The sequence below is a fragment of the Dipodomys merriami genome, unplaced genomic scaffold, assembly GCF_024711535.1.
Source record: "Dipodomys merriami isolate MVZ:Mamm:240054 unplaced genomic scaffold, mDipMer1.0.p SCAF_28, whole genome shotgun sequence".
Lineage (NCBI taxonomy): Eukaryota > Metazoa > Chordata > Mammalia > Rodentia > Heteromyidae > Dipodomys > Dipodomys merriami.
In genome coordinates, this window is record NW_027204270.1 from 6,206,744 (window position 1) to 6,220,414 (window position 13,671).

At 48.6% G+C, this 13,671-nt stretch overlaps 1 protein-coding gene across 1 annotated transcript in view; it reads right to left on the reverse strand.

Annotated features, from left to right (window-relative positions):
- The window catches only part of Ctnnbip1 (catenin beta interacting protein 1), a 59,971-nt gene extending 47,918 nt beyond the window's left edge, over positions 1-12,053 (reverse strand). Inside the window, exon 1 of the mRNA XM_070037311.1 lies at positions 11,534-12,053. The gene's annotated coding sequence lies outside the window, so the exon portion shown is untranslated. The remainder of the gene's footprint in view (positions 1-11,533) is intronic.
- Positions 12,054-13,671: the final 1,618 nt, after the last annotated feature.

Here is a 13,671-nt window from a genome sequence, read left to right on the forward strand (position 1 = left end):
CCCCCCTCCCCCCCCCCCGCCCTTGAGATTTTGTAAGACTAGGGGGTGTAGCTCATTGGCACAGCCCGTGCCTAGAGTTCGATTCCTAGCCCAGGGGGGAAAAAAAAGATATGCCCTTGGTTAACATTTGTCACTTTGAGGAAAGGGTTACTGAGTGCCTGTGAATACAGGGAGGAAGGCAGATTTCGTTTTTACCATATATAGCCTTTTGAATTCTGTACTGTCTATTAACTACTCAAAAAAAGAGAAGGATTTCTTTAAAGGAATGACATGGGGTCAAAAGATCAGAATAAAAGAACTCTTCATCTGGGTGGTCCTGAGGGTCCAGGGCACTGTCTGATGTGAGTACTTCAGTATTCACCCCCCTGGCTCAAGGGCTTTAAGAAGTCTCCTCTCTGAAGAGGCTTAAGTGGACAATCGCCCCTCAAAATAGAGGAAAAGGAGACAGGTGCCTGAGATCTCTCAGGTGGCGGCAGCAGCAGCTCCTCCCTAAAAGGGAGGGAGAGTCTGAGCTTTGTGCTGGTTCTAGCTATCTCTGTCCTCCACCGAGTCCTGCCACAATCTCCAGAAGGCTTCCTTTGGAAGGAAGCAGAATGGCAGGCAGGACTAGAGGGATATCCTACTGCCATACCTGAAAGCCCGCTTAAAAATCACTAGAACCCCCATCATCCTGCAACCCCAGAGGAAGGCCATATCCCTGAGGCTGCAAGCAATGTTAACAGTACTGACAAATGGGGCCCCTCCTCAGGCTGAAATTCCATTGGAACACACATGCTGTCAGGAATAGGTTCACACGGCCAAGCCAGAGGCGACCTTGGCAGTTGTGGGGCTTAAATTCAGGGTCTGGATGCTGTCCTTGAGCCTTTTCTTGCTTAAAGCTAGCACTTTACCACTTTGAGCCACAGCGCCACTTCTGGTTCTCTGGTGGTTAAGTGGAAATAACAGTCTCATGGACTTTCCTGCCTAAGCTGGCTTTGAAGTGAGATCCTCAGATCTCAGCCTCCTGAGTAGCTAGGATGACAGGTGTGAGCCACCAGCACCCCGTGGCAATTACCATCTTTTGTCATCCCCCCACACTTTTTGTTTTGTGCCAGTCCTGGAGCTGAACTCAGACCCTGAGCACTGTCCCTGGGCTTAAACTCAGGGGCTAGACGCTGTCTCTGAGCCTCTTTGTGCTCAAGGCTAGTGCTCTACCACTTGAGCATGGAGTCACTTCTGAATAGTTTGTGTTTTTTTTCTGGGTAGTTTATTGAAGATAAGAGTCTCATGGACTTTCCTGCTCAGGTTAGCTTTGAATCATGATCTTCAGTTCTCAGCCGCTTGAGTAGCTAGGATTACAGGTGTGAGTTGTTGGTGCCTGGCTTTTTGCTCCCTTCTTTTACAAACAAAATGGCATCATCATTCAGGGGCTCAGAACTTCTTGCCACTTTACCAACTTAAAATCCCCAAATTGTCCTTACTGTACTCAGACCATCCTGTCTAAACAGCAGCACCCCACAATCATATACAAAAGAAAACCACAACATTACAAGTGTAAAATCATTTAAATACTCTCTGCTGGAAGAAACCTGGGGGTGCAAGCAAGTTTTATTGCACAGTCCTGCAGCAGCAGAGTATTCAGCTAGCGGGGAGGGCAAGATGGGTTTCTGGGAAACAGGGTTGCTTGGGGCAGGAGGCTGTGAGGCCTCAGTTTTCCATCTCCCTGGAAACTGGTCCATAATTTGCCTGAAGATTTAGCAGGAAGACTTGGCGTAGGGGCCCATATAGTAAGAGGGGTTTAATCCACAGGGACCATGATCTCTGTGGGAAACCCCGTTGGCAGAACTCAAGGTGGCAAATGACAGGTGGCAACTTCATTTGCCCTGAGTTTGTTATTCAGTTCAGAGATGTGGACCACAGGATTCCAGCAGCAGGAAATATGTGGGTTGGATACTTGGGCAATATGTAGGCCTGAAAAAAAGCTTAATTGGAACTGGTCTCAAAGCCCTCCACGTGGGAGAGGAGATGGAAGTGGGTCACATTCCCTGGCTGCAGTGGCATCACTTCAGCTCTCAGCACACTTGAAGGAGCCTGGGCGAACTGAGTGACCTGGAGTCCTCAACACCAGCCATTTCCTAATCAAACACAGGATTCCGCCCCAGACTGATATGGGAGTCAATTAGCACCAGGAACATAGTACAGGACAGGGGCTGAGTGAAAACAAAATCACCCAAAGCCTTGCCACACTCTCTTGGCACCATCTTCTCCCTCCAAATGTGGGCAGCCTCTCTGTTAACCCTTTGCCCTCTCCACCCCAGCCCTGGCTGAAGGGAGAGAAAATACCATATACTTCCTCATGAAATGCCAGGCTACCCTGACCTTGGTCTCTGGAGAGAACTGGTGGTCTGCTTCCAGGAAACCCTGGGGAAGAAGAATCGGCTCGCACCCTGCTCTGCATACAGACCCAGAATAGGGGTATGAGGACTCGGTGTCTACACTCATCAGTTCATTCAGGAACTAAGGGCACACCAGTGTTGCCTGCCAACATATTCTTGTTTCCCACGTTGGCAGAGGGCAATCTGACAGGCAGGAAGAGACAAGGTCAGAGTATTACATAAGAAAGGCACCAGGTTGGTAACAAAACTTCAACAGCCAGTCCCCCAGTCAAAACCTTTGGAAAAAGACCTGTGATCATTTTTTTTGGGGGGGGGTCCAGTCGTGGGGCCTGAACTCTGGGACTGGGCGCTGTCCCTCAGCTCTTAAGCTCAAAGCAAGCACTCTACTACTTGAGCCACAGCACCACTTCTGGCTTTTTCTGCTTATGTGGTGCTGAGGAATCGAACCCAGGGCCTCATGCATGCAAGGCAAGCACTCTACCACTGAGCCACCTTCCCAGCCCTGTGATCATTCTTAAAAGAACGCACAAAGGAGTAAGAACTTACATGGGAATGAAATTTATTACTAAACATAGCTTTAGCTAGTGGTGGCTAAAGATGCTCATGCCAGGGCAGCCTCCATCACCTATGACATAGAAGGGTCCTAATCAGTTAGCTCTTTCCCTACTCTTTTGGGAAGCTGACACGGTCCTCCACCTTAATGTCCACCTAGGACAGGTAACTCCTGGGGCCAACGTGTACATCTTGAAGCCATATGACTCTCCAAATACTCTGGCCAGGAAGTCTGTGAGTCTCTTATCTCCAATTAACCACCAAAAGAGCCAGAAGTGGAAGGCTGTGGCTCAAGCTGGTACAGTGCTATCCTTGAGTGAAAAAGCTAAGGGATAGCACCGAGGCCCTGAATTCAAGCCCCAGTACCAGCACAAAACAAAACCCTCTACAACACATTTTCATCCACATGCCCTACTACAAGAAAAGCCTGTGGCTCTAGATTGTAGTATGTATAGAGAATTTCTTGTGTGGGTGTCAGACTGAGGGCTTGAACTCTGGGTCTATGCACTGCCTCTGAGCTTGTTTTGCTCCAGACTAGCACTCTACCACTTGAGCCAGAGCTCTACTTCCAGCTTTTTGGGGGTAGTTTACTGGAGATAAGAGTCTCACAAGGGGCTGGGAATATGGCCTAGAGGTAGAATGCTGGTCTAGCATGCATGAAGTCCTGGGTTAGATTCCTCAGTAGTACCACATAAACAGAAAAAGCCAGAAGTGGTGCTGTGGTTCGAGTAGTAGAGTGCTAGCCTTGAGCAAATGAAGCTCAGGGACATTGCCCAGGCCCTGAGTTCAAGCCCTAGTATTAGCAAAGCAAAACAAAACAGAGCCTCATGGATAGGCTGGAAATGTGGCGTGATGGTAGAGTAATTGCCTAGCATGTATGAAGCCCTGGGCTCAATTCCTCAGTAACAACACATAAACAGGTAAAAAGATAGAAGTGGTGCTATGGCGCAAGAAGTAGTAGAGTGCTAGCCTTGAGCAAAAAGAAGCTCAGAAACATTACCCATGCTCTGAGTTCAAAGCCCAGGACTGGAAAAAAAAAAATCTCAGACTTTTCTGTCCAAGCTGACTTTGAACTGAGTAATTAGAAGCAGCTGATTGGTTATAAAGAGAATTATTTTTACCCACCTACCTAAGTATGTCTATCTAGTACCTACAACGGTGATCTATTTATAATAAGATCTCACTAAATTTTTTCAGTGCTGAGTTGACTGGGTAAAACTCAGTGCCTACAACATAGTAGGCAAGTGCTCTACCACTGAGATATACACAATCATCTCCTGAATATTTATTAAGTGAAACAATGAGTCATTAGAAGAGAGGAGAGAAGGAAGGAAGGATGAATGGAAGACAACTCCCACTCTTGGTATCTCTGTGCTTGGCTATAAACACGGCCCCTTTGCTACATGACTCAGCCATCAGTGGTGCTCATCACGTTATGATACACACCACACATCTGCCTACAGCAGCTTATACAACACAGCACCTCCATGAAAAACACAGATGCACTTGTGACCCTCAATCCTGCAGAAACTTCAAAAGGTGGAAAACAATGTGTTTTGGCCTGCCACAAAAGGATACTTTACCCTCTGGGGACCACTGTCTTCACCTTTTCAGTAAAGCTTTGTGGCCAGGGCATAACATGTCTTTAATAACTAAGTATAACAACAGTTGGTGCCCAATTCTCTTTCATAAAAGAAGTTCAAAAGCACTTTGGCTCAAATATCATAATGCCCTTGGGAACTATGAAGACACAAGTATCATCAACCCCATTCACAGTCAGGGAAAGTGAGGTAATGAGAGGTTAACTGGCCAGAAAAGACAAGGGAAAATAAAAAGATTCAAATCCTTTATGGCAGCCAGTAGGCCAAGCCTGGCCACATAAGAATGTCATCTATGCTGGACTGAAAAGGTAAGTTTTTTTTTTCCTTTCTCTGAAGTTTCTGCTGAGAAACAATATATAATGTGGTGCTCAGAGCTTTGTTTGAGAATGATACTTCCTGGGTTTGAATCTGGGTAATGAGACTGGTAATGAGACCTGAACTCTGGGGCTGGATGCTGTACCTTAGCTTTTTTGCTCAAGGCTGGTGCTCTACCAATTGAACTACAGCTCCATTTTTGACTTCTTGGAAGTACATTGGAGGTAAGAGTCTCACATATTTTCCTACCTGGGCTGGCTCCCAACTATAATTCTTAGTTCTCAGCCTCTTGAGTAGCTAGGATTACAGGTGTGAGCCACTGGCTCCCAGTGAAGCTGGCTATTTTTTGATGAGAGTTTCTAGCAGGTTCTGAATACATAAAATGGTAACAACTGCACATCTCAGAATCAAATGAGACATTATTTGTAAGTGCCATTACCATCCATTTTCTTATTGCCTAAATGAGCACATATCATTCTCATAATAAGAAAACCAGTTACATGAGAAAAATGCTAGCTAGCCACTCTGTATTTAGGCTTTACAAGACCACAGATGTCATGTTACTAAGAGGCATTTTGAACTCTGCCAATGAAATGCCCAGCCTCTGAAAATGTCTTGTAAAACAGAAGTTCTATTAGAGTCCCACTAACTCCTATTGGCCTCTGGTGGTTGGTGAGGCACGTGGCATCATACGCAATAATGGACAATGGCATGCCTGAGGGAAGATCCAAGGTCAGCCACTGTACCAGGCCTGAGAGACCAGTTCTGGGTTCCTGCAAGTTGTTCCCCTGTATCTGAAACACATTTTCTCTGAACTGAAAATTCTACTCATCCCAGACCCAGGAGGGCCTACGCTTTCTAGATACCAGTGTTCCTAGCAAGGAACCAGAGGAAGTACTCAGCAGTGACAGTATGGGATGACACTTTACAAGGGGTCTGCTGGTATTTGACAGGAGACTGGAGGAAGGGAGGCAAGAAAGCTACTTACTCAATCTTAATATGTTAGAAACCCCAACATATATGTATAAGCATGCCCCTGATGCACATATGAACAGCACCAAAACTCCCAGGTTGCTGAAGAGTCACTATACCAGTATTAGAAGATTGGAGCTGGGGTGTAGCCCTGTAAACCCCACCCCCCCCAATATACACACAAGATAATCTTTAGACCATGAATCTTATTCTTGGCTGTATCCTCAAGACCTCCAACAGTGGCTGGTACCTGATAGGTTCTAAGTAGATGAGTCAATTTAATTATTTACTGAGTGCCTACTAAGCTTAGGTAGTGAACTATAAAATCAGGGGGAAAAAAGACAAAACTCTTCTCTAAGGACTTCAATTTTGATTGAAAGTAAAAACAGATCAATAATAACATATTATTATAACATTAATAAAAATAGGCCAACTACTCACATACACATACACAGTGCTACGTGCTCTTCTGAGCATCTAATAGGTATTACTTAATTTAATCCTCCCAACGACACTCTGAGGGAAGTATTATCATTTTACACATGGGGAAACTCCGGCATAAAAAGGCTAAATTACTTGCTGAAGATTACACTGCCCATGATGGCAGAACCAACATCCAAACCCAGATAGTCTTGGCACAAAGTCCATGCTCTAATTAAGAGCTACACTTCATATTTGCTAAGTGTCGAATAACAACTTGCTCAGCACCCTCAGCAGCTGTTCCCTGGGGGCAGGGCTGGAGGAGGGCAGCCCCATCAACGAAGGGCTTCCCTCTCCTGTGAGCATGCAAGCCACGCACTGCTGGGCTCCCAACTGCATCATACACTGCACCTGGAGAGGTGTCAGCAAGTTAGAACAGTCCAATGAAAAGACAGGCTTAGGGGCTGGGAAGGTGGCTCAGTGGTAGAGCGCTTGCCTTGCATGCCTGAGGTTCTGGGTTCGATTCCTCAGCACCACCTAAGCAAAAAGAAAAAAGCCGGAAGTGGCACTGTGGCTCAAGTGGTAGAGAGCTAGCCTTGAGCTGAAGAGCTGAGGGACAGCGCCCAGGCCAAGAGTTCAGGCCCCACAACCGGACCCAAAAAAAAAAAAAAAAGACAGGCTTAGGGTCAGGATTCCTGAGTTCTAGTTCTAGGTACCATAAGACATTCAAGATAGTCAACTATTATTTGATTGGTTTACACTTTGTACAAGGTATGCATCTAGACTCTTAAATCCAAGGAAGATCTGACCTCAGACATTAAAATTGAGCACATACATATGGAGTTGGAAGAGGTGGAAAGTACCAACACCACAGGAAAAGGTAGAAACTTCTACGCCAAAGGGGCCTCTAGGGGCCACCACTGCCCAACCACAAGAGTCTGGACTATGTAACCTGCAAGGTCCTTTCATTATTCTGACAGCATAGATTTGGAGCACATGGAGATCAAGTTTAACAGCTCAAGCTCATGGCCACTCAATTCTCCCACTTATAATAAATACAGTCTCAGTTCCTTTTTTGGTGTACTGAAGACTGAACCCTGGCCCTCTCACTTGCTAAGCTCTGCTAGTGAGCTACACCCTCAGCCCCTCCAATTCCTTTGTGAAATATCTTAGAAGACAGGCAGAACAATAATGCTCTCATTTAAGTAATACAGCTGGATGCAGGGGAGAAGCCCAGTGTGTTCTCCATAATTGGGTTTTAAACCTACATGCCCTCTTTTTTTTTTTTTTTTTAGCTTGTTGGTCATAGGGCCTGAACTTAGGGCCTGGACACTGTCCCTGAGCTCTTTTGCTCAAGGCTAACACTCTACCACTTTGAGCCACAGCTTTACTTCTGGTTTTTCTGGTGTTTAATTGGAGATAACACTCTCACGGACTTTCCTGCTTCGGCTGGCTTCAAACTGTGATCCTCTGATCTCAGCCTCCTGAGTAGCTAGAATTACAGGAGGGAGCCACCGGCATCTGTCTCACACTGTCTCTTCTATCAAAGGGAAAATGACTGTTTCTATGAGCATATTGTTTTAACATAGAGACTACTCCAAGTGAAACCATGAAATCCACCTACTTGTGTCCCATTTCCAGAATCTAACATAGTACCTAATTCATAACAGATTCAGAACAAGGTTTGCTGAACTAAACTAAAATACGGTCAGGTCTAGAGATTTTCTATTAGACAACAAACTCAGCCTGTGTTCCCCAAAGTTTTGTTTTCCAACTCCCAAGGTCTCCTAGGGAGGACAGATTGGCTCTATTTCCTCTCTTATACCACCACAGGCCACCATCATCTCTTGCTGGGCAGCTACAACAGTCAGTCAACTGGCATCCCTGACTCTACCTTTGCTCCTCACAATCCTGCCTCCACACAGCAATCAAAACTACTTTGTAAGGCTGGGAAGTTGGCTCAGTGGTAGAGCACTTGCCTTGCATGCATGAGGCCCTGGGTTCGATTCCTCAGCACCACATAAGCAGAAAAAAAAAAGCCGGAAGTGGCGCTGTGGCTCAAGTGGTAGAGTGCTAGCCTTGAGCTGAAGAGCTGAGGGACAGTGCCCAGGCCCAGAGTTCAGGCCCCATGGCCGGACCAAAAAAAAAAAAAAAAAAAAACTGCTTTGTAAAAATGAGGTTAGGCTGGATGTGGTGGTAGTACATGTATAATGCCAAAACTCCTAGAGGCTCAGGAAGGAGGATCACAAGTTAAAAGCCAATCTGGGGTACATAGAAAGGCTGTCTCAAAAGAAGGAAGAAAAGGAGGAAGAAAAGAGGAGGAGGAGGAAGAGGAAGAGGAAGAAGAGAAAGAGGAGGAGGAGGAGGAAGAGGAGAAGAAAGTAAGGGAGAAAAGAAAAAGGAAAAGAAGCCCGGCGCCCGTGGCTCACGCCTATAATCCTAGCTATTCAGCAGGCTGATATCTGAGGATCCCAGTTCAAAGCCAGCCCCGGCAGGAAAGTCCATGAAACTCTTATCTCCAATAAACCACCAGAAAACCGGAAGTGGCTTGTAACTCAAGTGGTAGAGCACTAGCCTTGAGCTGAAGAGCTGAGGGACAGCGCTCAGGCCCAGAGTTCAAGCCCCACGACCAGAAAAAAAAAAAACAGAAAGAAAGAAAGAAAGAAAGAAAGAAAGAAAAAAAAAGAAAAAGAAAAAGAAAGCAAAGGAAAGGAAAAGAGGAAAGGACTAGGGACCTGGTTCAAACGGGAGAGCATCTGAGTATAAAGTGTTAAATCCTGAGTTATTCAAACCTCAATACCAACAAAAATAAATTAATAAAAGAAAACAGAGGGGCTGGGAAGGTGGCTCAGTGGTAGAGGGCTTACTTTGCATGCTCGAGGCCCTGGGTTCGATTCCTCAGCCCCACATAAGCAAAAAGAAAAAGGCCAGAAGTGGCGCTGTGGCTCAAGTGGTAGAGTGCTAGCCTTGAGCTGAAGAGCTGAGGGACAGCGTCCAGGCCCAGAGTTTAGGCCCCACGACCGGACCAAAAAAAAAAAAAGAAAGAAAGAAAGAAAGAAAACAGATCAGCAGCAGGGCGCCCATGGCTCAAGCCTATAAGCCTAGCTACTCAGGAGGCTGAGATCTGAGGATTGCGGTTCAAAGCCAGCTCGGGCAGGAAAAACTGTGAAACTCTTATCTCCAAAAAACCACCAAAAAACTGGAAGCAGTGCTGTGGCTCAAGTGGTAGAGCGCTAGCTAGCCTTGAGCTGAAGAGTGGGGGTACAGCACTCAGGCCCAGGGGCTGGGAAGGTGGCTCAGTGGTAGAGCACTTGCCTTGCATGCCTGAGGCCCTGGGTTCGATTCCCCAGCACCACATAAGCAAAAAGAAAAAAAGCCAGAAGTGGTATCACTCAAGTGGTAGAGTGCTAGAGAGCTGAGGGACAGCGCCCAGGCCCTGAGTTCAGGCCCCACGACCGGACCCAAAACAAAACAAAACAGCGCTCAGGCCCAGAGTTCAAGCCCTATGACTGACAAACACACACACACACACACACACACACACACACACACACACACACACAAAACAGCTTTTATAGCTCTCTGCTCAAAATACTCCAGTGCATTAACTGTACTTAGGACAAAATCTAAATAGCCTACAAAATCTTTTTTTGTTGTTGTTGTTTTAACACACAGATGCTTAACATTCTGGTCCTTAACCACCACCTTCATATCAGGTATCTATCACTAATGAGATCATTTTGTCTACTTAATCAGCTCATTCGTTCTTTTATCATCCATCCTCCTTCCTCCTTAGAATGCCATCTCCAGGAGTGCAGAGATTGTGCCTTCACCTCTGAAGCCCTGGAGCATGGAATGTCTGGGTACATGGAAAGCACTCAGTACTAGATGAATGAAATCTCCATCCAGCAGAAGTGACTGTGTCTACAAGGACCACTAACTCCACCAGGAAGCCACGAATGACACACTGGCACTTAACAGCCAGCACTTTTATTTATGATTCAAAGTCCTGTTTTAAATCTGAGGAAGCGTTGGCACTTTAATGGCACAAGAGATCAGTTATCACTTAGCCTCCAGAGCCAGGAACAAGAGCCAGGGGTTGTAGCAGGGAGTTAAGAGCCTTGGAACAAAACCCAAAGAGAAACTCTGACTTGCCTCCAGCTCCCTTACCCACATAGCCAGTGCCTCAATTTACCCAGTGGCAGATCAGGCACACTTCCTTAAGATCTGTGAGTGACAGAAGGCAAAATAATTAACAGCTAGGCCATAGTTAGATTCTCAGATAGGAGGTGCTGTAAGCCACATGTCTTATTATTCATAAAACTCTTGATTTGTGGCCAACACCATCCCCCTGGGCCTCACGGAGGTACTGCACAGACAAGTTTGACACAGGGGAGAGGGAGAGCTGTGGGACCTAAAGAAGTTGGGTGTCAGCTGGGCGTCTGTGGCTCATGCCTGCAATCCTGGCTACTCAGGAGTCTGAGATCTGAGGATTGAAGATGCCAGCCTGGGCAGGAAAGTCCATGAAACTCTTATTTCCAAGTAACCACCAAGGAACTGTGGCTAAAGTGATTGAGTGCCAGGCTTGAGTGAAAAGCTAAGGAAAAGTGCCCAGGCTTTGAGTTCAAGTCCCAGCCAGTACTGGCGCGCGCGCGCGCGCGCGCACACACACAAAAAGGTGGGGGTCTAGATCTCAGGTCTTGGTTTTGAAAGAGTTTGTGTGGGTATGATGAAAAGGTGGGGAGAAGTGCAGTTCGGGGTTCCGAATGTTTAATTTGACAAGTCCTCAAGGAAGGAGAGCCACGCGCCTCCTAGGTGTACCAAAGCATGGAGAAGTGGAATCAATCAAACTTGGGACCCTGGAAGGGCAGCGGGTGGCAGAGACCTTGGAAGCATTTCGCTGAGAAAACATGGAGAGTCGGGATGCTGGGAGCGGGGCTCAGGTGAGGGAAGGCAGGGGCGCCTCGGACCGCGCGGGTGGACAGGCGCTGACAACCTCGCGGGCGCCGCCGGCTCCGCAGCAGGGAGGGTGGCGGGGACACCTGTGGAGACGACCCCTGGGCGGGAGGTGAGGGAGGCACCAGGGGGGTCTGCGGCGCGACGCGGAGGCGCGGGTGGGGCGCGGAGGCCTGGCCCAGGCCAAGGGCGCCATGCCATCGGGGCCGGGCCGGGGGGGTTCGAGGGGGGTCAGGGGTGCCCTCCGCGGCCCCTCCCCGGGAGACAAAGGGCCGGCGGCTTCCCCGGGCTCCGGCGCGGCGCAAGCCCTGCGCTGCGGGCGCCGACCGGCCTCGCGCTTACCTGGGCCGCCCGACCCGGCCGGGCCGGCGGGGGCTGCGGGTCCGGAGCGCGGCGCGCGACGGCCTGTTCCGGGACGCGCCAAGCCGAAGCAGCCGCAACAGCGGCGGCGACGGGGGCAGCAGCAGCAGCAGCGGCAGCAGCAGCGGCAGCAGCGGGAGCGGCCGCCTCAGCCTCCGCCTCCGTGAGTCACCGCGCCAGGGAGGGAGAGAGGGAGGCGCCAGGCCGCCGGGGGAGGGACCGGCGGAGGGGGCGGCATCTGCCTCCGCGCGGGCAGCGGAGGCGCGGCAGTGGCAACGCCCCGAGGAAGACAGGCAGCGGAGGGCGGGGATGGTGGGCGGAGCCTGAGGGAAAGCCCGGCCTCACATTGGTTGACTCAGTACATAGGGCGGTGCTTATAGCTATAGGCTGGGTCTGACTGGAGCGCGGGTTTGATTATTGGGTAGGGAGGCGGGACTAAGGGTTAGAGGGCGGGGCCAAGCGGTGGGCGGGTAGATCCAGGCTGTAGGTTAGAGGCAAAGTCCGAGCGGAGCGGGCCTGGTGGGCAGGGGAGGGGCGGGCCGGGTCGGCTGGGGAAGCTGACCGGAGCTTGGAGGAGAAGGCGGGGCAAGGATGGAGCGGGCGCCGCGGTTAAGCTGCGGTGTCTGTCCCTAGCCGGAGCAGTGATCCGGCAAAATAATGGTCACCTTTACATACTACGGGCTAGGCGGCGAGATCCGGTGAGGCCAGCTTACCCAGAACCCCGGAAAAATCTGAAATGGAAGAGGTTGCCGAACACTGAGGGGCGGGGCCTTCCTGTTAAGCTGGGAACGTGGCTACCTCAGAAACAGGCCCATTCTTGTATTTGGGGCCTAACCTGGCATGGGTGGAACCCTGATAGCGTAGAATTTCGTATCCCGTGGTAAGAGGGAGCGTTTTTAGGGGTGAGGTCAGGGGTCTATAATTAGAGGAAGTCTAGGGTAGTCTGACACTGTCTGCAGATTACAGGGAGAAACAGCCCATTTTAGGCAAAATGCAAAGAAACGCTTTTTAACACTTGCCTTCTTTTCAAAGGACATGTAGCTTTAAGTGTGGTCTTGTCATCATTTCGCTTACTAGCTATGTAGTGAAAACCCCAGTTGAGAAGCCCTCCTGACCTGTTTCAACAAACTTTCTTTTTACCTCGGTCCCATCTGCTTTCACTCACCCCATCATTTCTTGCCCTCCTACTTGCATGAGTACAATAAACTTTTTTTTTCCCCATCCATACCTCTAGCTGGATATTTTGTTGGTTATTTGGGAGATAGAATCAATAAGAACTTTTCTGCCCAGGGTGACCTGGAACTGGGATTCTCCATATCAGAGCCTCCCTAGTAGTTAGGATTTCAGGAGTGACCCACTAGGCCATCTAAACTTACTTAAAAAAAACAAACAGGGCTGGGAAGGTGGTTCAGTGGTAGAGTGCTTGCCTCGTGTGCATAAGACCCTGGGTTCGATTCCTCAGCACTACATAAACAGAAAAAGCTGGAAGTAGCACTGTGGCTCAAGTGGTAGTGCTGAAGAGCTGAGGGACAGCGCCCAGGCCCAGAGTTCAAGCCCCACAACCAACAAAACATGCACGCGTGCTTGCACACACACATACACACACACACACACACACACACACACACACACACACAGAGTCTTTATAAGCTGGGTGCTGGTGGCTCACACCTGTAATCCTAGCTACTCAAGGGGCTAAGATCTGAGGATTGCAGTTCAAAGCCAGACAGGACAGGAAAGTCTGTAAGATTCTTATCTCCAATAAACCATTAGAAAACAATAAGGGGTGCTGTGGCTCAAGTGGTAGAGCACTCACCTTAAGCTGAAGAGCTTTGGGACAGCATCAAGGCCCAGAGTTCAAGCCACGACCAGGGGAAGAAAAGGGGCGGGGGGGCGGGAAGTAGGGTTGGGAGTTGAGCTGGGTATATTGTCCAGACTGGTCTTGAATCATGATCCTCTTGATCCTCTCTGCCTCCCAAGTGCTAGGATTACGTGTGTGCACTACCACAACCAACAAAAACACAATTTTTAACATGACTAATTTCCAATATTAGAAACACTGAAAGCAAAACAATGATCTCTTGCCTCAATCCCTTTGTCTCTGGTTCATATTTGGTATG